This window comes from Pristiophorus japonicus, chromosome 18 (genome assembly GCF_044704955.1).
Source record: "Pristiophorus japonicus isolate sPriJap1 chromosome 18, sPriJap1.hap1, whole genome shotgun sequence".
Taxonomy (NCBI): Eukaryota; Metazoa; Chordata; class Chondrichthyes; family Pristiophoridae; genus Pristiophorus; species Pristiophorus japonicus.
Window position 1 is genome coordinate 42,953,377 of NC_091994.1, and position 25,617 is coordinate 42,978,993.

Consider the following 25,617-nt stretch of genomic DNA (forward strand, 5'->3'; position numbering starts at 1 on the left):
TTTAGAGTGGAAACAAGCCTTCCTCGATTTCGCGGGACTGCCTATGATGATGGTGATGATGCTCCCTTTCAGTTAGGGCTATGAAATGGCCAAGCGGTGAGGGAGGTCTTGCCAAAGGTCTCATTGTGCTGGCAGGGAAATTTGATGATTGTAAAACAAAAAGTCACAAAAATTCATGGCGAGTCAGTAATTTTCTTGTACAAGAGTCTTTTGAACAATAAAGTACCTCCCCAGATTTTCCCTCTCCTTTCACTAAATGATATTCTGTGAAGTATCAGAGGATTTGGTGTGTCGATGACCAGTTAGTTTTAGTCTGAGAGTATTCAGTGTGCTGAGGAGTGGGGCAGAACACTGGGAGAACCAGTTATGCTTTGATTAGGATTATACAGTTGTTAGGCCCAGACTGTAATTGTATAATGATGCAAAGTAATTTTGTGCATTGGATTTCCATGCTTGGACTTTATAATTAGCCACGCATTTATCAATTGTTCTGTATCTGCTGGCTTTTGTTAAAGATATACATGTTTTTAAAGTGATTTCTCTCTTCCTCCCCTATGTTTCCGTGAGTCCACTGGCCTTCCAGTATTTCATCCAGTAATCATTCCTTATGCCTGAACATTGTCAATGAATCCTGGGAGGTTATGTAACCTTGGATTGCATTACAGCTGAGCCCTGTCCTGTGGTAAAAATGCACGGGGCACTCACACAACCCCTCCCCACCCCGCCACAGGAGTCACACTGCAGTGATCAGAGCAGGAACTCTGGCCGATTTCATTTTCTCTTCCACCACGGGGTCAGCTTCCACATGTACGCCGATGACACCCAATTGTCCCTTTCCATCTCCTCTCTCGACTCGTTCACTGCCTCCGTGTTGTCAGACTGTTTTGCCCAATATTCAGTCCTGGATGAACAACACTTTCCTTCAATTATACACCGGGAAGACTGAAGCCATTGTCTTTGGTCCCCCGCCAAAAACTCCTTTTCCTCACCACAGATCCCTACCAATCTCTCAGTTTGAACCAGATGGTTCGCAATCTCCACATCCTACTCCAACCCGACCTGTGTTTCCAATTTATATCCTCTCCATCACAAAGACAGCTCACTTCCACCTCCGTGTCATCACCTACCTTCAGCCCTGCCTCAGATCATCCATACCCATGTCACTTCCAGAATCGACTATTCCAACGCTCTCTTGACTGGTTTCCCATCCTCCATAAACTTCAGCTCATCCAAATCTCTGCTAATCTTGCTGATATACAATAGCCCCCAGTTCTCCAAAGCCTCAAATTTAAAACTGGCATCCTCACCTTTAAATCCGATTATGGTCTTTCCCCTCTCTATCTCTGTAACCTCGTCCAGCCCTACAACCTCTACCCCCCAAATCTCCATTCCTCGAACAATTGCCGTTGATGTATCTCCCCCTCCCTTCATCCCTTTAACCTCTGGAAATCACTCCCCCAAATCCTTCTGCCTCTCCACCTTTAAGGCCTTCTTTAAAACGCACCTCTTTGGCCAAGCTTTCGGTCATCCCCTAACATCTCCTTCTTTGTCTTGACATCCAATTTTGGCTGATTACACCTCAGTGAAATTCCTCGGGGTGTGTTTTCCATGTTAAATGCGCGATATAAATAAAAGCTGCTGTTGTTGTGGGATAGTAAGTGAGACACATTCTGCCAAGAGGCTGCCAGACCAGTGCACTGGGATTTTATACGAGTGAATTAAATCTCCATTAGGCTCTTAAGAGATTGATAAAACTCTGATTAAAAGACGGAAATCTAATCTAATTTGAAACTCATCACACAACAAATTCCACAAACGAACTCATTCTTCATACAGCAAGGTCACAATGTGAGTTCGAACAACAGAGTGAATAACCTCTGTGGATCATTTTCGGGGTCTGCCATGCTGTTTTCTCCCCTCTCCTCCGGAAGGTGCGGACTCCTCCTGTGGTACGGTGCCATTGGCAATGTGTGCCCTCTGATACCTCACCCCAGTGGCCATTTTTCACACGAGCTTTGACACTAAAGCAGCAATTTTAACCCAACCCTCGCCCTCCTCTGTTCTGGATTGGGTACAATGTTGTTCAACACCCCGCCCAAGTAAGTGGAGAGTAAATATTGGACAGGGTGTAAAACCAGCATTCCACTCCAACCCGTGAGTTAGATTAGGTTAAAATGAGTCACTAAGTGTTGTCAGGGTATTGAATAGCGTGGGACAGGCAGCACAATTGAGCCAAAGACGGGAGTCGCTGGAAAGCAATCAGGAGGGGTGTTCCAGAACTAATCATTTTGTGTCCGATACTACAATAGTGACAACACTTCAAAAATACTTCATTGGTCGTAAAGCACTTTGGGACGTCCTGAAGTCATGAAAGACACTGTATTAATGCAAGTTCTTTCTTTCTTCGAGCCTAGGTGCAAAGAGGCCGATTGTATCAACTTCCTGGCACCTTAGCTGAGTTGAGCTAACTGCACACACCGGTGATTGAACCTGAGACTTTTCTGCTCAGTGCTACACTGGACAGTGTATTTACAAAGGGCGCTACAGGATTACACAGGATATATAGCACAGAAACAGGCCATTCGGCCCAACCAGTCCATGCCGGCATTTATGCTCCACTCGAGCCTCCTCCCATCCTTCCTCATCTAACTCTATCAGCATAACCCTCTATTCCCTTCTCCCTCATATGCTTGTCCAGCCTCCCCTTAAATGCAACTATACTACTCGCTTCAACCACTCCCTGTGTAGCGAGTTTCACATTCTCACCACTCTCTGAGTAATGAAGTTCCTTTTCAATTCCCGATTTGATTTCTTGGTGACTATCTTATATTGACAGCCTCTAGTTTTGCTCTTCCCCACAAATGGAAACACACTATCTGGACGGAATTTTAATGTGGAGACGGGTTGGGAGTGGGGGGGGCGGGGGGCGGCTAGAAAATGGTCAGGAAACTCGGGATAACAGGTTTCCCACAGGCCCTGCCGAATTTAACAGTAGGCCCTGATTAACATTTCAAGGCTCTGTCTCCCGCCCGCAGCCAGCCAGACGGAGAGACTGGCTGGCTGCAGACGGGTAGGCCTGTGGTGCTAGGCTGCAGAGAGGAGGGAGGGAGGGATTGGGTGGGGGGGGATGGTTAGAAGCCGAAGGGAGGATTGGTGTCGGAGGAGCATCGGTGGCGGCGGGGAGGGGGTGGGGGGGGGGGGGAGGAGTGGTTGGGGGCCGGGGAGGAGGAATGGTTGGGGGCCAGCGGAGCATTGGGGCCAGAGGGGGAAGCCGGGAAGGTGATCGAAGGCCTCGGTGGATGGAGAGCTCAAGGGAGGGAGATCGGAGGCCTCAGGAATGGGTCTCCGATCATGGGGGGTGGGTGAGGCAGGTATGTTGAAAGGCAGTTACCTCCTGGATCCAGCAATGCTCGTCCTACTTTAGCTGGTGGGTTACCCAAGGCCTGCGAAACCTAACTAGCCATAGTTAAATTTGTAATGGTGGTTAAACATGAGGCACGCCAGCCTCATTATAATATTTAAACAGGCGACACGCTTCCTGGCAGTGGGTTGGCTGTCCGCCCCGCCTGCATTAAAACCATGAGTAGGCGGAGTGATTATCTGCACGAACATTTCTGTGGCCTTCTGCGCATGCGCGCCGTGGACTCCGCCCCTTCTTGAGCATGTGCGCTTGATCCGATCGCGCATGCACAGTACGATATAGGAGGAGGTTGGAGCAACATTGCTGAGCCTGGAGCATTGGCTCGAGCCTGAGCCGGCTCCTTGGGCTCTTGGGCTATCTCCAGGACTTTTGCCAAGAATATCGCTGTGGTTATCTGCATTTTCACGGTCTTCTGAGAGAGAGAGGAAATCGGAGGTAGGAAAGAGAGCATGGGGCAGAGAGAGAGTGACTGGAGGGGGAGAGAGAGAGAGAGAGAGAGAGAGAGTTACTCGGGGGGGGGGGGGGTGAGGAGAGAGAGAGATAGATAGACCGGGGAGAGAGAGAGAGTGACTGGAGGGGGAGAGAGAGAGAGAGAGAGAGAGAGAGAGAGTTACTCGGGGGGGGGGGGGGGGGGGTGAGGAGAGAGAGAGATAGATAGACTGGGGAGAGAGAGAGAGTGACTGGAGGGAGAGAGAAAGTGACTGGGGGTGGAGGGGGGAGAGAGAGAGAGACTGAGACTGGAGAGAGAGAGAGAGAGACTGGGGGGAGAAAGAGAGAGAGACTTGGGGGAGAGAGAGAGAGAGAGACAGAGAGACTGGGGGAGAGAGAGAAAGGGACTGGGGGAGAGAGAGAGACTGGGGGAGAGAGAGAGAGAGACTTGGGGGAGAGAGAGAGAGAGAGAGTTACTGGGGGGGGGGGTGAGGAGAGAGAGAGTTAGATAGACTGGGGAGAGAGAGAGAGAGAGACTGGGGAGAGAGAGAGAGAGACTGGGGAGAGAGAGAGAGAGTGACTGGAGGGAGAGAGAAAGTGACTGGGGGTGGGAGGGGAGAGAGAGAGAGTGAGAGAGAGACTTGGGTGGGGGGGTGGGGAGAGAGAGAGAGACTGAGACTGGGGGAGAAAGAGAGAGAGACTTGGGGGAGAGAGAGAGAGAGAGAGAGAGACAGAGAGACTGGGGGAGAGAGAGAGAGGGACTGGGGGAGAGAGAGAGACTGGGAGAGAGAGAGAGAGAGACTTGGGGGAGAGAGAGAGAGAGAGACAGAGAGACTGGGGAGAGAGAGAGGGGGACTGGGGGAGAGAGAGAGACTGAGGGAGAGAGAGAGACTGGGGGAGAGAGAGGGACTGTGGGGAGAGAGAGGGACTGGGGGTGATCGGGGGAGAGAGACTGGGGGGTGCGGGAGAGAGAGACTGGGGGGGGGAAGAGAGACTGGGGGGAAGAGAGAATAGGGGGGTGGAAGAGAGACTGGGGTGGGGAAGAGACTGGGGGGAAGAAACTGGGGGGCGGGAGAGACTGGGGGGCGGGGAGAGACGGGGGAGAGAGAGACTGGTGGGGAAGAGACAGTGGGAGAGAGAGAGAGAGACTGGGGGAGAGAGAGAGAGACTGGGGAGAGAGAGAGAGACTGGGGGAGAGAGAGAAACTGGGGGAGAGAGAAAGAGAGACTGAGGAGAGAGAGAGAGAGAGAGAGAGAGAGACTGGGTGGGGGGGGGGGGGGGCGGGGGGAAGAGAGAGACCGGGGAGAGAGAGAGAGACCGCTGGACAGAGAGAGACTGGGGTACAAAGAGAGAATGGAGCAGAGAGAGAGAGAGTGGCGGAGAGAAGGGCAGAGAGAGACTGGGTGGAGGCAGAGAGCAGGGAGACAGAGAGGGAGAGGGAACTCGGGGAGAGGTCAGGAACTCGTGTGAGGGGGCTGGGGCGGGGGGAAGCATGGAGAGCACAGTGGGAATTGGGGACGAACGTGATCCAGGTCTAAAGGGGGGTTTGAGAGTGATAATGTGATTCAGATGGTAAGATGGATTGCATTCTTACAAACCCACCCCCTTTACAACCACACCACGTTCTCTCTCACCTCCCCCTGCACCTGGTTGATTTCATTTCATACCCAATAAACCTGTTAACAATCCGTGACCCACACACAATGCCTCAACTATGGGGGGGAAGGGAGGGTAAGGTCAGGAACTTTTTTGGGGAGTTCATGAATCCATGGGGGGGGGGGGGGGAACTTTTGCAGGGGGAGAGGGTCAGGAACCTGGGGGGGGGGGGCGGGTGGAGGTGGTCAGGAACCTGGGCTGGGGGGAGTGGGAGGATAAGCACTTGGGCCGTGGGGGATGTGGGCAGGAACTTGTTTAGGGGGGTGGGAGAAGGTCTTAACCCGTGAGAATGAGCCCTGTCTGTTCCAAGTGAGCTCTGTGCTGTCTGGAGTCGGCAGTTAGAATGGCTCGAATTACACTTTGCAAAGTCACTGATTATGTAGGCAGGGCGGTTCTAATCACACATTCCAGAGAAACTGCTGGGTGTGTCTTATCCTCCAAGGGGACCCATCAGCAGTCATGTAATCAAGGGGACCCAATCAGAGCTGTAGATGTTACAAATTAAAGCATCCACAATTAGACGGACTAGGATGGAGATTCCGCTTTTTTAACACTAAGCTCCCACTCGACCCCAACCTCCCATTTTTTGGGGTTAAAATTCCCCCGTGTCTACTCGATCACAACCTTTCATAATTTTAAAGATCTCTGTTAGGTCAGCCCTCAGTCTTCTCTTTTCACGAGAAATGAGACCCAGCCTGTCATCCTTTCCCGATAAGTATAACCTTGCAGTTCTGGTATCATCCTGGAAAATCTCTTTTGCACCTTCTCCAGTGCCTCTATATCCTTTTCATTTATAATCTGGTGACCAGAACTGCTCACAGTGTGAGGTGTGAGGATATACTTCTTTCTAAGTTATCAATACGTAACCCCAGATGGATTAACATATCCATTAAAATGGCAGAGAGAGAGAGAGGAATATTTTATCAGTGCATTTGCTCGTCAAATGATCACATTCCTAATCCTAGTTTCTAAACCCTTGTTTTGTTCAGAAGTTCTCATATACAGCTTTGGGATAGGTCTTGGTAGGGTGCTGGCACTACTGGTATCTCATTCATGGGTCTCTGGCACCTGGTGATGACTTCAATGCAAACCTGTTGGCTTTGCTAAGAAACATAGAAAATAGGAGCAGGAGTAGGAGTAGGCCATTCGGTCCTTCGAGTCTGCACCACCATTCAATATGATCATGGCTGATCCTCTATCTCAACATCATATTCCCGCTTTTTCCCCATACCCCTTAATGCCTTTTATGTCTAGAAATCTATCTATCTCCTTCTTAAATATATTCAGTGATTTGGCCTCCACAGCCTTCTGTGGTAGAGAATTCCACAGGTTCACCACCCTCTGAGTGAAAAAATTTCTCCTCATCTCGATCCTAAATTTTCTGCCCGTATCCTGAGACTGCGACCTCTTGTTCTAGACTTCCCAGCCAGGGGAAACATCCTCCCCGCATCCAGTCTGTCCAACCCAGTCAGAATGTTAAACATTTCAATGAGATCCTCTCTCATTCTTCTAAATTCTAGTGAATACAGGCCTAGTCGATCCAATCTCTCCTCGTACGACAGTCCTGCCATCCCAGGAATCAGTCCGGTGAACCTTCTGCACTCCCTCTATGGCAAGTATATCCTTTCTTGGGTAAGGAGACCAAAACAGCACATAATACTCCAGGTGCGGGCTCACCAAGGCTCTGTATAACTGTAGTAAGACCTCCTTGCTCCTGTACTCAAATCCTCTTGCAATGAAGGCCAACATACCATTTGCCTTCCTAACTGCTAGCTGCACCTGCATGTTTGCTTTCAATGACTGGTGTACAAGGACACCCAGGTCCCTTTGTACAGCGACATTTCCCAAGACTAGTCACCGGGGAGACCTGGTGGTGAACAGGCCAATGTAACAGCAGGTGCGGACTTTAAACCGTACTGCACACATTTACAGCAGCTGATGGGGAAGAGTGCGACTCAGAAATGTCACGGTTGGTGGATCTTCCTCAAATCAGGGCTGGACGGTGTGTTCACAACTCTTGCACAACACGAACAGTCCAGCCCTCAGAGCAAACACAAAGTGAAGGGTTATCTATTTACAATGTCAGCCTGTCAGATACCCTCACATTCAGTGAATATGAGCATATTGCAACTATTGTTTATTTCAGCAGAGCCCCACAGCAACATGCCACCCCCTCACCTTCTGTCGATAGTTAATAGGTGTCTTTATATTAGAGAGTTCCCACCATCCTTCTGCTTCAGGCATGAAAGGCACACACATTACCCTGAGTGACATCCACTCTACAGTGTTGCAAAACTCTGGCATTTCAAGTTAACAAAGCTTGTGCTTTATTCAAATGGATTGGCCTTTTCCCCTCCCTTCCCTTCTAATCCCCCCAACCCTTTACTTTCCTGATGATGCCAACTCGTACTGGGGGTACTGGGGGCCACAGGACTGCCTGCCTCCCGATAACTCACTGAGTCTGAGCAGCTGAGCCCTGACCCAGCTGCACTTTACGACAGAGGTGACTGAATAGCGATTGGCAGGAGCCTTGCTGTACTTTGCTCCACCTTGGTGTCAGCTGTGGCTCAGTGGGTAGCACTCTCGCCACTGAGTCAGAAGGTCATGGGTTCAAGCCCCACTCCAGGGACTTGGGCATGTCATCACAAGTGGTCTTTTGAATGAGGATGCCTTGCTTCCACATGAGTTCACAGATGTTTCAATGAAGCATAGAAAATAGGTGCAGAGGAGTAGGCCATTTGGCCCTTTGAGCCTGCACCACCATTCACTATGATCATGGCTGATCATTTTTGCAACTTCAGTACCCCATTCCTGTTTTCTCTCCATACCCCTTGATCCCTTTAGCCGTAAGCACCACATCTAACTCCCTTTTGAATATATCTAACGAACTGGTCTCAGCAACTTTCTGTGGTAGAGAATTCCACAGGTTCCGGAAGGACCCGATGTTCCAGTCCTGAACTCCCGTTGAAAGGGTGGAAGATGCCTGTGCGTGGATTTTTTTAACGTGTGGTGACCGTTGCACATCAGCCACCACACGGGCTCGACAGAGTTAGGTCTTGGTCCAGTGGCAAGGATTAACCAAGACGACTGGAGACCTGCTCTGCTGCACGGACCTAGTGTACACACGTATCGCATGGTGGGCTGGCCCGTGCTGCCACTGGGCCCTTGGCTTTTCTGGACCCTGTACCCTCATTCATCGCACTTCCGCCACGATCTCTTGCTACTCCTCCGCCACAAACATTGGGCATGTAATCTAAGCTGACACTACGGTGCAGCACTGGGAGAGTTCTGCACTGTCGGAGGTGACATCCTTCGAATGAGACGTGAAATCGAGGACCTGTCTGCTCTCTCAGGTGGATGTATAAGATCACTATTTCGAAGAAGGATAGGGAGAGTTCTTTCTGGTGTCCTGGCCAATATTTATCCCTCACGCATCACTTAAAAACAGAATATTTGGTCATTACCACATTGCTGTTTGTGAGAGCTAGCCATGCGCATATTGGCTGTCGCGTTTTCTACATTACAACAGAGACTACACAATAATAAAAGTACTTAATTGGATCTAAATTGCTCTGGGACACCTTGAAATACAGCCCGGGGTCGGTGGGGGTGGGGGGGGGGAGAAATCACAATATGATGTGAGAGGGCGGCTGGAGAAGATTATAGAAATAAATCAAAACAGCAGGACAAAAGCACACAAGGATATTGCAAGACTGCTGTAGTCTGAAATCTATTAGTCATCATTTTTAATTAACAACACAAATGAATTGTTTTCAAAGCAGAAAAATCACTTGAAATAATGTAGAGTAATTAAGCTAGCTCTGAAGCTTAATCGACTGGGATAACGCGGACACCAGCCAAAGATGCAGGATGCTACCAGCTTTGTTGGATTTTTTTTGCACACCCTTCCCTCAATTTTTCCCCCTCCTCCCAACGATGCTAAGTGTTACTGGTGTATGGGTTCCACAATTCCCTGTACCCTGCCAAGTGACCAGTCTTATTGGGGGCGTTTTTAACCCTATTCACTCAGCAGAAACCAGGCAGGTGGGCAGTTAAAATTGCCCAGGCCAAAAGCTGCCAGGGTCGCAACATCTGCAATTTTAACCTGATCTCCTGAGCAGGCAGCAAGGGCACACGCCGGGTCCTTCTTTACAAATGCATGTTGCGGTGGGCCGATGACGGCACTGAGAGCCGACTGTAATTTTAACTCCGGCCTGAGCGGGGAATCCGCCTGGAGTTAAAATCAGGGCGGTGAACATTTGGTGAGCCGAGGTAATGCGATCGGCATCGTGGGTTACTGCTGATGTTCAAATAACAATGAGCAGAAAATCTAGGCTTGTTTATTCAACGGTCATCCCACATCCAGGGGCCGAAACTGCTCCCGCTGGAAACATGGCACACCTACCATGTTTCGATTGTTTTCACCGCCGTGGTGGATGTGGTGGCCTTGTGCGAAATTCTGCTCTTTAGCTTTTTTTTCCCCCAGAGCGGGCCGGAAGTCGGTCATAATGGGGCGGGAATAGGCGGCGGGCGGACTGTCTGCCGCTATCACTCATCACGCTGGTGCGTCGCCGCGTCTCGCCCCTTCACTTAAAGGGGAGAGATGCTGTGAGCTCTGCGATTCTTTTAGTTAGGTCCACTGGGCCACCAGGGAGGATTTCGGCCGGGCCAGCGGCCTGGCACCCAAGAAGAAACCCGGGGTCACAATTGTCGGGCCGACCTAGCAGTCGACCCGACAAAAAAAAAATTGGCGGCCGCGGCAGTGCGTCGTCCGCTTTAATGGCGGCCGCACAGCCATTTTACAAACACTGCAAGCACAGTGCACCGGCAGAAAAAGCTGTCGGGAGCAGCAAGATTTTGTCGGCGGAATTTCGCGTTCGGGGGCGCGGGGTGGGGGGAACATTGGTGGCGCGCGCTCTGATGACGCACTTAGGACGCATCGGCAGCAGCGGGGTGGAATGGGGGGAGCGGGTCATCGCCGCAATACCGCAGGAGGGCAATTTTCAAAATGGCGGCCATTCCACTCCACCGAGTGGCCACCGCTTTCTGGTGATAACAGGCCTTATTTAAAGCGGCAATTTCTGACCCCCTGTCTTCATTCAATGGGGTCATTTTAGCCTAACCCGTCCGCTGGGAAACTGACGGAATCAGCTACAACGCTGGCTTTGCACCCCGCCTGATTTTACTCGACACTGAAGTCAGCCGGCGAATAAGGTTAAAATTACCCCATCTCTGCACAAGCAAACCTTGTAGCAGAGTCACTCAGTAGTGATCAGGACAGTAATCGCTGGCTGATTTTTCCTCCAACTTAGTGCAGGAGGTCTGAGTAATTGTAGTGTCTCTGGCTGAAACTAACTAACTCAGCGCAGACCTGATCAAATTTGCACCTTCTAGTCTGAGTGGCTCAGTATCACCCATTGCATTGCCCCCTTGAGCTATCAGAACAGTGGTATTTTTATCCCTCGAGTCTCACTGTCTATTTAAGGGTGAATGACACTGATGAGGTCGAGTTTTCAGACCGTTAAATGTAAAATCACTGATCTCTCCATTCAAGAGGGGTCCCAACTGCAGTCTGCACTGCAGCAACAGTATGGTGTTACTGGTTAAATAAAGTACAAGCTGTTAAGTTCACCCCCAGCACCCTCCCAGGGTACCTTCCCGTGCAAGCGCAGGAGATGAACACCTGCCCTTTCATCTTCTCCCTTCCCATCGTCCAGGGCCCCAAACTCTCCTTCCAGGTGAAACGCGATTTTCTTGCACTTCTTTCAATGTAATAATGTATTCGCTGCTTCCTCTACACTGGGGAGACCGAATGCAGCTTGGGTGATCACTTTGTTGAACCCATCCGTTCAGTCCCCAAACGTGACCCTGAGCTTCCGGTCGCCTGCCACTTTAATTCTCTGTCCCATCCCACTCTGACCTCTCTGCCATCGGCCTCCAACACTGTTCCCATGAAGCTTAATGGAAGCTCGAGGAACAGCACTTCATCTTTCAATTAGGCACTTTACAGCATTCCGGACTCAACATTGCGTTCACCAATTTCAGATCATAAACACGGCTCCCAATTTAGTGAATAGCAGGTACTGGTGATGACTCTGCTATCCATTTAATCATTCCTGTCCTTCCCTATCACAGACCTTCCCCTCCCCCTGCCTCCGCACTTGCTTAATACCGGTTACATCACTAATCTTTTCCAGTTCTGACAAAAGTTCATCGTCCTGAAATGTTAACTCTTATTTCTCTCTCCACAGATGCTGCCTGAGCTGCTGAGTATTTCCAGCATTTTCTGATTATAATTCAGGTTTCTAGCATCCGCAGTATTTTGCCTAAATTCACTGTCTGGTGGGTGCTAAGCCGCGGAGATGGGAAGGCGCCCGCTCTCTTCTCAACCGGGACAGCAATAGGAGTGTTACAATTAGCATCAGTACACGAGCCAAGGAGATGGAACAATTACGCACGTTTCCTGTTCCTGAACAAAGAACCCCTCCCCAATCCCGGCTTGAAAGTGTGTGCACGGCAAGGTGTCAGGCGAGAACAGGACACGATGTCAGGTGAGAAGCGTAACATGCTCATCTGTGACGTTCCCAATTGCCAAGTGCCCCATTGGCACTCACTGTCCAGGCTCACAGATGAGGAATGGGCACTGGAAGGAGGTATGGAAGGGTTGTTGGCACCCTAGTCTTCAGGAAAGGAGGTGAAAAAAGATTTTGAATTGGACTGTTCCACCCCTCGAAATTTCACTTGCTAATAGACTCTTTTCACAGAACAATGCAGAATCATCAGTTCCTTGCTGTACAGCCCCTGGGGCACACTCACTTGTGCTGCTAAATCACATAAGACACTCGCATGGAAAATGATCCTCAGGAGACAAGGCAGACAGAGAGGTCTAAATTTGGTTCAGTACTGCTATCGTCTCCGGGAATGAAGCCACGAGGATCATCCACGCTGAAGAGAGGTCCCAGAGGTGATGTAGCTTACTTTTGGACACAGGCTACGTGAGTGATTATATGTAGATCCAGCCAAGCATTCTTACTCCCTTTCCGCGCAGTGAATAGGCTCAAACACAAGAGCGGGAACTGGCATATTTCTGACGAACTTTCTCCCCTGCTTCCTGGAGACACTGACTCATTGTGGAGTTGGTTTGGCAGCAAAGTGAATTGCACTGGTGAAGCAGCCATTAGCTGACTTTGATATTGATTCATCAGACAGCATCACCTAATGCACAGGCTGAGTAATTGCCCATATCTCTATATGTATACAGCACTACTCCTTGTGCAAACTGGGTGCAGTGCACAAGGCGGCAAAAGGATCTCGTAAGTATGGATTTTTGTTCTGACTATGGTGGGTCATAAGGCATCATGAATGAGCCCAGTACTGTCCTCAGCTGATATCCACACACATCAAGGTGTGATGGTTTGTCACTATATCACAATCAGAGTGCGAATACTGGCTGTCTATTTGTTGCACCAGCCCAGTTCAGATCAGGGTCAGTATGGTTTAGTGCTGTACCACATAGAATCATAGAAATTTACAGCATGGAAGGAGGCCATTTTGGCCCAGCGTGTCTGCGTCAGCCAACAAAGAGCTATCCAGGAAGCAGAGTTAACGTTTCGGGTCGATGTCATCGACCTGAAACATTAACTCTGCTTCCACTCCACAGATGTTGCCAGACCTGCTGAGATTTCCAGCATTTTCTGTTTTTATTCCAGATTCCAGCATCCGCAGTATTTTGCTTTTGTGAAAGAGCTATCCAGCATAATCCCACTTTCCAGCTCTTGGTCCATAGCCCTGTAGATTACGTCATTTCAAGTGCACATCCAAGTACTTTTTAAATGTGGTGCGTGTTTCTGCCTCTACCACCCTTTTAGGCAGTGAGGTCCAGGCCACCACCACCCTCTGGGTGAAGAAATTTCCCCTCAATTCCCCCTACAAATTACTTTCAATCTATGCCCCCTGGTTGTTGACCCCTCTGCGAAGGGAAATAGGTCCGTCCTATCCACTCTATCTAGGCCCCTTATAATTTTATACACCTCAATAAGGTCTCTCCTCAGCCTCCTCTGTTCCAAAGAAAACAAACTCAGCCTGTCCAATCTTTCCTCATAGCTAAAATTCTCCAGTCCAGGCAACATCCTCGTAAATCTCCTCTGTACCCTCTCCAGTGCAATCACATCTTTCCTGTAATGAGGTGACCAGAATTGCACGCAGTACTCTAGCTGTGGCCTAACCAGTGTTTTATACAGTTCAAGCATAACCTCCCTGCTCTTGTATTCTATGCCTCGGCTAATAAAGGCAAGTATTCCGTATGCCTTCTTAACCACCTTATCTACCTGTCCTGCTACCTTCAGGGATCTGTGGACATGCATTCTAAGATCCCTTTGTTTCTCTATACTTCTCAGTGTCCTACCATTTAATGTGTATTCCCTTGCTTTGTTAGACCTCCCCAAATGCATTATCTTTGGATTTAATTCCATTTGCCACTGTTCTGCCCACCCATTAATTGATATCTTCCTGCACTGTACAGCTTTCTTCTTCATTATCAACCACACAGCCGATTTTAGGATCATCTGCAAACTTCTTAATCATTGTCCCTACATTCAAGTCTAACTCATCGATATATACCACAAAAAGCAAGGGACCTAATACTGAGTCCTGTGGAACTCCACTGGAAACAGCCTTCCAGTCACAAAACACCCCTCAACCATTACTCTTTGCTTCCTGCTCCTGAGCCAATTTTGAATCCAACTTGCCACTTTGCCCTGGATCCTTTTGTGACCAGCCTGCCTTGTGTGACAGCTTATCAAAAAAGCTTTGCTATATTCCATATACACTACATCAAATGCACTACCCCCATTGCCCCTCCTTGTTACCTTCTCAAAAACATGTTTTCTTCTCCTGTGTTTGAGCCACTGGAGAACTTCAAGTTCGGTTTGCTTAATTACCTGTTAAGAACACAATATTTATGTAGAACTTTTTCTCAGGTAAATTGCTGGGCTGAACCAACTAACTTAAATACTGACTCCAAGAACAGAGCCACCTAGTGCACCAGCTGAGCACATATCTGTACTGATATATATATGTGCATATAGCACCCATTGAGAGAGAGCTGGGGAGCAGTGGCTGAGTCAATATGCATTGATGCTGTAAGTTAAGTGTTTGTGCTTGAAATAGGTGACTTCTTGTCTGAATATTTGAATGAACCAGATAGTTAAAAGAACAAAGTGGGATTAAAGTGCACGATTGGAAGAGTGATGGTAATGGTGGATATAATGAGTCCAATGGTTTTTTTTTCTTGGACCATGCGTTCATATATTTTTGCAGTCTTGATGGATGAGGTGCAACTAGCTCTCTCACTGCAGCTCCACACACTACAGGTCCACTATATTTCTCACAACACTTTTCTTTCTGATGAAATCTCAATTAAGGCAGCCAGGGTTCCGAATTAGGCCCATTTACATTATAGGACAGAATTTGGAGAGCCGATGCCAACACAGGAACAGCTGCTAGTGCGGGTGTTCAAAAGTCACAATATCTGCGACTTGCACCACAGGAAGGTAGTGTTCTGACACAACCAGCTCTGTCAGTCAACTCCAAGCCAGCTCAAGACTAAAGAAAGAAAGACTTGCATTTATATAGCGCCTTTCATGACCAGTGGACGTCTCAAAGCTCTTTACAGCCAATGAATATACAATGTAGTCATTGTTGTAATATGGGAAACGCTCCTTCCAGTGGGTCCTGACTGCCTCAGTGTCCTTGATGACTGTCTCCCCGTTCTTGGCCAGCAGTGGGGTGGGGCCTTGAGGCGTGGGCCGTAGGTGGACTTGACTGCGGTGAAGAATCCTCGCACATCATGGCCAACATCCCCAGCATCGAAGCACTGACCACATTTGACCAGCTCCGTTGGGCGGGCCACATCGTCTGCATGCCCAACACAAGATTCCCAAAGCAAGCACTCTACTCGGAACTCCTACAAGGCAGGCGATCCCCAGGTGGGCAGAGGAAATGTTTCAAGGACACCCTCAAAGCCTCCTTGATAAAGTGCAACATCCCCACCGACACCTCGGAGTCCCTGGCTAAAAACCGCCTGAAGTGGAGGAAGAGCATCCGGGAGGTCGCTGAGCACCTTGAGTTTCGTCATCGAGGGCATGCAGAAAACAAGTGCAGGCAGCAGAAAGAGCATGCGGCAAACCACCCACCCTTTCCTTCAACAACTGTCTGTCCCACCTTTGACAGAGACTGTAATTCCCATATTGGATTGTACAGTCACCTGAGAACTCACTTTTAGAGTAGAAGCAAGTCTTCCTCGATTTCAAGGGACTGCCTATAACGATGATGAGGGAAACGCGGCAGCCAACTTGTTACAGCAAGCTCCCACAAACAGCAATGTGATAATAACCAGATAAACTGTTTTTGTTATGTTGATTGAGGGATAAATATTGGCCAGGATACTGGGGAGAACTTACCTGCTCTTCTTCGAAATAGTGCCATGGGATCTTTTATGTCCACTTGAGAGAGCAGACTGGGCCTCGGTTTAACGTCTCATCTGAAAGACAGCACCTCCGACAGCGCAGCACTCCCTCAGCACTGCATTGGAGTGTCAGCCTAGATTTATGTGCTCAAGTCTCTGCAGTGGGATTTGAACCCACGACCTTCTGATTCAGAGGCGAGTGTGCTACCTACTGAGCCACTGCTGACATGGTGCATCATGAAATACAGCGCAAAATTAGGCTGTGGCACTATGGTTCTGTTTTATGAGTGTGCCTCCAGCAAGCCTACGGATAGGGTGGTCCCAATATAACCTAGGACAGGAACAATGCAGAGCGGTTATTTGAGCTTTGCTCCTCAGTCAATAAGGCAAAAGGGCCCAAGACATTCTGTGCCCAATGAAGGAGGAGATGGTGGCTCTGGTCCTTGAGGCACAGAGATGAAGAGACACCCGGCATCGTTGCCAAAATCCCAAACCCAACCCAACAGAAGAGAAAATAAAGTGTTCTCCCATCCCCCAACAATTCTTTTTATTAATTGCCGTGAGGCCAAACCCCATTTTAATAGACATTGTTTGAAAGTCACAATTATTTCTTGGTCAGGGGCATCTTATTAAGATACAAAGGTGCTGAATTGAACTAATCTCTTCACATTTAGCCTAGGCATAAATGGTTGCAATTAACATGACAAAGCAGCTCACAAACATTAGCATTTGAATAGACTACATTGAGTTAATGCATTAATCTCACCTCGCCTGTTCTCAATCTCTTTTTTACTCATTTATAGCAGAGACCATTTGCTTTCAATTAATTGATTTAACTGTTAAATGTGTGCTTTTGTTTCTGCTCTTGTCGAAAGACTTTTTTGTGGGCCAGAGAATGTAGTCAAGGCAAAGACCATTTCTCCTATGATTTATGACTGTAATCATAATCAGTGTCAACTAGGCTCAGTATTACCACTTTGACCCAATGGTTGTGGGTTCAAACCCCACTCCAGGATTTGAGAGCCTTATCTATACACTCCAGTGCAGTACTGAAGGAGAGCTGCCTTGTTGGAGATTATCAAGCAGTGGAGGAAAGGATGTTCTGAACGTGGCCCTCATCCTGATAGCCACCTTTGTGTGCGGCTGCATCAAGCTGTGCACCGACTCCCGGTACGCAAACACCAAGTGTCACTACGTGCTGAGGTTCTACCTGTCCCCGGTGTTGCGAAGGATGGGTCTGGCCACACTGCCGCGAAACGCCCCCATCAGTTGCACCATGCCTGTCCACCTGTTCTTCGTGGAAAGGTTTTCCGAAAAAACCCCTTTGACCACAAGGCCATAAAGTAAGGTCCTGGACACTCTACGAAAGGAGAGTGGACCCTGTCGGGTGGTTCCCCGAGCAGACTTTCGAACTCGTCTGGCAGAACTTCTCATCACCAGAGCTTTCACACAAGCACCAAGACGTAGCTTGGTTGGCGGTGAGGAGGGCCCTACCCGTCAGATCCTTCATGCACAACCGCCGTTTCAGAGACACGGCACTCTGCCCCCGAGTTGGCTGTGGTGCGGACGAGACTGTCATCCACCTCCTTTGGGATTGCCCCTTTGCAAGGCAGGTCTAGATGGAAATGCAGTGGTTGTTGTCGAGGTTCATCCCAAGCAGCTCCGTAACACAGGACTCTGTGCTCTACGGGCTGTTCCCAGGGACACACACCGAGACAGACATCATCTGCTGCTGGAGGGCCATCAACTTGGTGAAAGACGCACTTTGGTCTTGCTGAAACTTGCTGGTCTTCCAGAGCAAGGAAATGTCCACGTCTGAGTGTTGCAGACTGGCGCAATCCAAGATCCAGGAGTACGTGCTGAGGGACACACTAAAAATTGGTGCAGTCACTGCAAAGGTGGGGAAGAGCCACAGTTTAAAGCCCTTCCGCCACGATAAACCCAGGGGCTAGAATCAGTATAAAACTTCCCTCGGGCTGTACTTGTAAACTTTTTGTATACATAGAGCAGCATGATCTGAAAAAACCTATGCAGTGCCATGTATAATGCAAGTTCTGTTTAGTAATGTATGTTGCAAAGAAATGTAACTATACCCTCACCCATTCAGTGTACCGTATAGTGCCACTAGTAAAGTAATTTGATGACTGTATTACAATGTATCCTGGATTGTACTGAAATGTACCTCGAAATGTAAAGCAAGCAAATCTATTGAACGGAACTGCCGTTAGCATCCAAATGTATTGTAGGGAATTGCTGACTGCATCCAAATGTACTGAACTGCCTTCCAATGTATTGTGCAAATTTTTATATGAATAAAGTATATTTTGAAATTTTTAAAAATTATCAAGCAGCTCCGTAACACAGGACTCTGTGCTCTGCGGACTGTTCCCAGGGATGCACACCGAGACAGACATCATCTGCTGCTGGAGAGCCATCAACTCGGTGAAAGACGCACTTTGGTCTTCCCAAAACTTGCTGGTCTTCCAGAGCAAGGAGATGTCCACGGTCGAGTGTTGCAGACTGGCGTAATCCAAGGTCCAGAAGTACGTGCTGAGGGACACACTAAAGATTGGTGCAGTCGCCGCAAAGGCACAATGGGGAAGAGTCACAGTTTAAGGCCCTTCCGCCATGGTAAACCCAGGGGATGGAATCAAACCCCTCTCGGGCTGTACTTGTTAATCTGCTTGTATACATAGAGCACCATGTAGTGAAAAACACCTGTGTTGTGCCATGTATAATGAAAGTCTCTGCACTGTTTAGAAACTTGTAAAGAAATGGAAATGTATTCCCATTCGTTCCGTGTACTGCTTTCATCTGCATAGTGCTACATGTAACGTGATTCGTGATCGGTATTGAAATGTATCCTGGAATGTAATCTGCTCCATGTAATACCCTTATTTGCACAGTACTACATGTAACGTGATTTACGGATTGTACTAAACTGTACCTTGAAATGAAATGCACGCTAGTGCATTGTGTGGAACTGCTGTCAGCATCCAAACAAATTGTATGGAATTGCTGACCGCAAGGTACTGAACTATTTTCCAATGTATTGTGAAAATTTTATATGAATAAAGTATATTTTTGGAAAAAAAAAATTATCTTTCAGATGACACGTTGAACCAAGGCCCCCCTGTCTGCTGGTCCGGGTTGATGTGAAAAGACCTTGTGGAATAATTTAAAGAACAGAGAATTCTCCAGGTTTTCTGGCCAACATTTTGGCCTTAAATAAACAGACCAAAAATTGGTGATTGGTTATTCTTTTATTTGTCGGGAGTGGGACCTTGCTGCATGCTAACTGACTGTCGCATTTGTCCACTTAACAATAATGACTGCACTTCAAAAGTAATTAATTCCCTGTGAAGCTCGTTGGGACTTTGAGGACATCAAAGGTACTTTATAATTGGAGTTCCTGCGTGATGCGGGAAAGGTGCTATATAGCACTTTATCACTCCAACATAAGCCAAAGTGCTTCACATAATGCATTGCTTTTTGAAGTGCAGTGATTGTTAATATGCAGCACAATATGGTAGCTATTCTGCACAAACAACATCCCACTACAGTGAGATAAATTACCAGTTAATTTATTTTTAGATGGCATTTAATAAGGTAGGAATGTTGACAAGGAGAGCTGCCTCTTCTCAAAAAAAAATTAGGTCATCCATCTCAGTGTTGTTTGTGGGATCTTGCCATACATAAAATGACCGCCATTGCCCAAGCACATAAGAACTGTAATTCCCATATTGGACTGTACAGTCACCTGAGAACTCACTTTTAAAGTGGAAGCAAGTCTTCCTCGATTTCGAGGGACTGCCAATGATGATGATGGCATAAGAACATAAGAAATAGGAGCAGGAGTAGGCCATTTGGCCCCTCGAGCTTGCTCCGCCATTCAATAAGATTATGGCTGATCTGATCCTGGCCTCAACTCCACTTCTCTGCCCGCTCCCCATAACCCTCGACTCCCTTATCATTCAAAAATCTGTCTATCTCCACCTTAAATGTATTCAATGACCCAGCCTTTGGAATTCTCTACCCCAGAGAATTCTGCGGTAGAGAATTCCAAAGATTCACGAGCCTCAGAGAGAACAAATTCCCCCTCATCTCCATTTTAAATGGGCGTCCCTTATTCTGAAACTATGCCCCCTAGTTCAATATGGAGCCTATCATCATAGGCAGTCCCTCGGAATTGAGGAAGACTTGCTTCCACTCTAAAAATGAGTCCTTAGGTGGCTGAACAGTCCAACACGAGAGCCAGTGTCCCTTTCACAGGTGGGACAGATAGTCGTTGTGGAAAGGGTGGGTGGGACGGGTTTGCCACACGCTCTTTCCGCTGCCTGCACTTAGTTTCTGCATGCTTTCGGCGATGAGACTCAAGGTGCTCAGTGCCCTCCTGGATGCACTTCCTCCACTGAGGGCGGTCTTTGGCCAGGGACTCCCAGGTGTCAGTGGGGATGTTGCACTTTATCAGGGAGGCCTTGAGGGTGTCCTTGTAACGTTTCCTCTGCCCGCCTTTGGCTCGTTTGCCGTGAAGGAGTTCCGAGTAGAGCGCTTGCTTTGGGAGTCTCGTGTTTGGCATGCGAACAATGTGGTCAGTCCAGCGGAGCTGATCAAGTGTGGTCAGTGCTTCAATGCTCGGGATGTTGGCCTGGTCGAGGAAGCTAACGTTGGTGCGTTTGTCCTCCCAGGGGATTTGCAGGATCTTGCGGCGACATAGTTGGTGGTATTTTTCCATCGACGAGGTGTCTACTGTACATGGTACTGTATATTACAACAATCACTGCACTTTAAAGTGATTTCATATGTGCCTCACCTTGCCACATTTCTGAGATGTGAGAAGGTGTATATAAATGATTCCATGGGGTTCTCGAAAGTCCAGCTGAACCAATGGAATAAGCGGGCGAGTCTTGATACATCATCTCGTCTGAAGTAATTTGCTTGAAAAGGTCACAAATATTCATGATGCTGGTTTGTTTGTAAGCTGCATCATTACCTAGCTCCATGCATATCCATAAATGTTTTTAATATGCACCAAGATTTATGAAAAAGCAGCACTCCATATTTTAATCCGCTTACATCTAGGACTGTCACCCATCTGGGTTTGAACCAGAAAGTCTCATCATCATAGGCAGTCCCTCGAACCGAGGATGACTTGTTTCCACACCAAAAAGGGATGAGTTCACAGGTGTTTCAATGATGGACCTAATATTCCAGGTCCTGAATTACATCGTGAAGGGTGGAAGATGCCTGTGCTTGGAGTTTTTTAACATGTGGTGGCCGTTGCACACCAGCCACCACACGGGCTTGACAGAGCTAGGTCTTAGTCCAGTGGCAAGGATTACCCAAGACTAACTGGAGACCAGCTCTGCTGCACGGACCTAGTGTGCACACATACCGCAGTGTGGGCTGGCCCGTGCTGCCCCTGGGCCCTCACCTCTTCTGGGCCAGAAAGTCTAGCTATTAAATGGCAGCCACAAATTTGGAAAATATAAACCAGACATCCAGAGTTTTTTTTAATCCTCCAATTTTCTCCATTTCTCCCCCAAAGATGTTGGTTTGTGATGGGAAGTGTTCCCATCCCTATCCCGTTCCTCCCCAAAGCTGCTCACTCGCTATGGGAAGTGGTCCCACCCTCTCCCATTCCTTCTCAAAGCTGCTCACTCACTGTGGGATGTGGTCCTACACATATTGCGTTCCTCTCTTAAAGGTGCTCACTTGCTATGGGATGTGGTCCCACTCTCTCCCATTCCTCATCAAAGGTACTCACTCACTGTGGGATGTGGTCCTATACGTATCGCTTTCCTCCCTTAAAGCTGCTCACTCGTTATGGGATGTGGTTCCATCCTCTCCCATTCTTCCCCGTAGGTGCTCACTCACTGTGGGATATGATCCGACTCCCACCCCTGAAGGCGCTGGCTCGAGGTGCGATATGGTCCCACTCTTTATTCCACTCCTTTCCAGTTTTAGACGGGACTAAAGATATAGCTCATTTATCAACTATCAAAAATCCTGAAAAAGCAGATCGATCACAATAAAATCGGAGGTAGGGGCACATGGAGCTGGTTTGAGCATAACCGCCTGGGAAGCTGGTCAAGGAAGAAACACGGACTTGACAAATCATAGTCCCCATTAATCCAGTTCCTGAGATGGGCCTCGGTGCCACGAGAAGCAATTTTCTCTCAATCCAGACAAAATTCAATTTAAAGAAATAATTGGATTTTTGAGACCTTTCACGACCTCAGGACGTTCCAAAGCGCATTACAGCCAATGAAGTCTTTTTTGAAATGTAGTCACTGTGGTAATGTAAGAAACGGGGCAGTCAATATGAGCACAGCAAGGTCCCACAAACAGCAATGTGATAATGATCAGATAATCTGTTTAGTGATGTTGATTGAGGGATAAATATTGGCCAGGACTCCCAGGGATATATCGGGATCATTTGCGTGCACCTGAGAGGGCAAACAGGACCTCGGTTTAACATCTCATCCGAAAGACAGCATCTATGACAGCGCAGCGCTCCCTCAGTAATGAAAGGGAGTGTCGGCCTAGATTTTGTGCTCTAGTCTCTGGAGTGGGACTTGAAGCCACATCGAGATGAGAGTGATACCCACTGAGACACAGCTGAGATTTATCCCATCTCAGTTTATCCAGGCAGAATGTCCCCGCATTATGCCTTTTGACCATTTAAGTACATAAGAACATAAGAAATAGGAGCAGGAGTAGGCCATTTGGCCCCTCGAACCATTCAATAAGATCATGGTTGATCTGATCTTGGCCTCAACTCCACTTCCCTGCCCGCTCCCCATAACCCTCGACTCCCTTATCATTCAAAAGTAGTTTCAGGCATTGCTTTACTCGAAAATCTGTTCCATGTATTACTTGCTCTTCGAGATCTTTCTCCCTCACATTAGGTGAGGTACACGGCACCTTCTGTGGCTTCTGACTTTATCGCGCACTGTGAATGCACATTGTGGAAACTGCTTCATCAATATAAACACGTCCTTAAGTTCAAGAGAATTAAGTTTTCACGATTCACTCGTGTAGGGGGACAAGTGGCTAGTTTTCAGGTGGTGTTTGCGAGGGTCACAAAGGGCTGCCTGAGTATTGTTCAGAGATGTTGCAAACCTTGACTGAGCACCAAACAGCAATGACAGGTTTCAAAGTTCATTTGCTCCGCAGAGGGAAAGACATGTTGCTACAGGCTAACGCTATCAATGGAAAAGCCAAATCCAAAGGGAAGGGATGCACGCTGCCTGCAACACAGCTGATTAACTGCACTAAAAATAAAGAGATATATCTTTGAAAAGGTCACAGACCTTTACAAGAGCTCCATAAATCTTGGCCCTTTTTCTAGTCTTCCCTCTTCCTTTTCCACTATTGGTGCCCGTGCCTTCAGCTGTCTAAGCCCTAAGCTCTGGAATTCCCTCCCAAAACCTCTCCACTTCTCTCTCCTCTTTTAAGACCCTCCTAAGTTAGTGTCAGCTGTGGCTCAGTGGGTAGCACTCTCACCTCTGAGTCAGAAAGTTGTGGATTCCAGTCCCACTCCAGGGACTTGAGCACAAAAAGATATCGAAGCTGATACTCCAGTGCCGGGCTGAGGGAGTGATGCACTGTTTGGCGGTGTTGTCTTTTGGATGAAACATTAAACCGAGGCTCTGTCTGCTCGCTCAGGGGGATGTAAAAGATCCCATGGCACTATTTTGAAGAAGAGCAGGGGTGTTATCCCTGGTGTCCTGGCCAATGTTTATCCCTCAATCAACATAATAAAAACAGATTATCTGGTCATTATCACATTGTTGCTGTTTGTGGGAGCTTGCTGTGTGCAAATTGGTGGCCGAGTTTTCTACATTACAACAGTGACTACACTCCAAAATTACTTCATTGGCTGTAAAGCGCTTTGAGACGTACAGTGGTCGTGAAAGGCGCTACATAAATCCCTTTCTTTCTTTTTTCTATAATCATCTTCGTCATCATAGGAATCGAGGAAGACTTGCTTCCATTCTTAAAATGAGTCCTTAGGCTGCTGAACAGTCCAATATGAGAACCACAGCCCCTGTCATAGGTGGGACGGATAGTCGTTGAGGGAAAGGGTGGGTGGGACTGGTTTGTCGCACGCTCTTTCTGCTGCCTGCGCTTGTTGTCTGCACGCTCTCGGCGATGAGACTCGAGGTGCTCAGCGCCCTCCCGGATGCACTTCCTCCACTTAGGGCGGTCTTTGGCCAAGGACTCCCAGGTGTCAGTGGAGATGTTGGGGTAGTAATACCTGCCCTCCTGTATGGCTGAGAGACATGGACCATGTGCAGTAGACACCTCTTAAATTAACCTCTTTGATCAATCCTTTAGACACTCCGGTTAATATCTCCTCCTTTGGTTTGGTGTCAATTTTCAACTCTTCTGTGAAGCACCTTGGGACATTTTCGTTTGTCAAAAGGCGCTATATAAATGCAATTTACCATTGACGTCATTAACAGATGCTGGCAAGCTTCAGTGCCTTGCTGAAGTGACCCTTCTTTGTGTATTAGAACGTGACAGCGTAACTATGGGAGAGTCACGGCCTGGCCTGATCCTGTCCTCGAGTGAAATGCACACTCACTTTTCATGAGGAGCCACTGAGCAGCAATCAGGAGCGGGAATTCTGGAACCCCAACAGCCATCCTGCAGGAGATCGCGCTCTCGGCCATAGACCGGCGATCAAACCCAGAAACTTGCTGAGCTGTGCTGTTGCAGTCCTGGTCAGCTACTCACTGAAAAGGTGCAATTGATCCTCGAGTGGATGCAGAAATGATAAACCAAGATAGAAACATAGAAACATAGAAAGTAGGTGCAGGAGTAGGCCATTAGGCCCTTCGAGCCTGCACCGCCATTCAACAAGATCATGGCTGATCACCCACCCCAGCACCTCCCCCCCATGCCCCCTCCCCACCCCCGACCCCCCCAGCCGCAAGGACCACATCCAACTCTCTCCCGAACACATCCAATGAACTGACATCAACAACTCTCCGCGGCGGGGAACCCCACAGGCCCAACAACTCCCCAAGTGAAGAAGTCTCTCGCAATCCCAGCCCCAAACAGCCCACCCCCCATCCCAACAGCGTGCCGCCCCCCCCACCCCGGCTCCGGACCCACCCAACACCGGGAACACTCCCCCCGCACCCAACCCGCCCCGTCAGAATCCTTCCCAAATGCCGAACACCCCCGGATGTCGAGCCCCCAGCCCCGGCCACCCCGGAGCCACGGCCCCGCGACGCCAACCACACCACATCCACCAACCGCCACCTGCGCAGTCAACCCGTCCACCCCACTCTGAACACTCCCCGCACCGAGGTACAGAGCCCCCAGGCCCGCCCCTCCAACACACTTCGCCCCCCACCTCCCCAGACCTCCGCTGCAATGTGGCCCCTCCTGTCCCCCGCCCTGGGTTTCCCCACCCCGCACCTCCACCATTCTCCCCTCCATAGAAACATAGAAACATAGAAAATAGGTGCAGGAGTAGGCCATTCGGCCCTTCTAGCCTGCACCGCCATTCAATGAGTTCATGGCTGAACATGCAACTTCAGTACCCCATTCCTGCTTTCTCACCATACCCCTTGATTCCCCTAGTAGTAAGGGGAATCCCCCGCCCCCGTCTCCCCTCAACTTCTCTCTG

General features: G+C 48.6%; 1 protein-coding gene across 1 annotated transcript in view; it reads right to left on the minus strand.

The window, feature by feature from the left end:
• LOC139229223 (SH2 domain-containing adapter protein F-like) overlaps window positions 1–25,617 on the minus strand; it is a 296,149-nt gene that overhangs the window by 198,619 nt on the left and 71,913 nt on the right. The gene's annotated exons all lie outside the window — the stretch shown is intronic.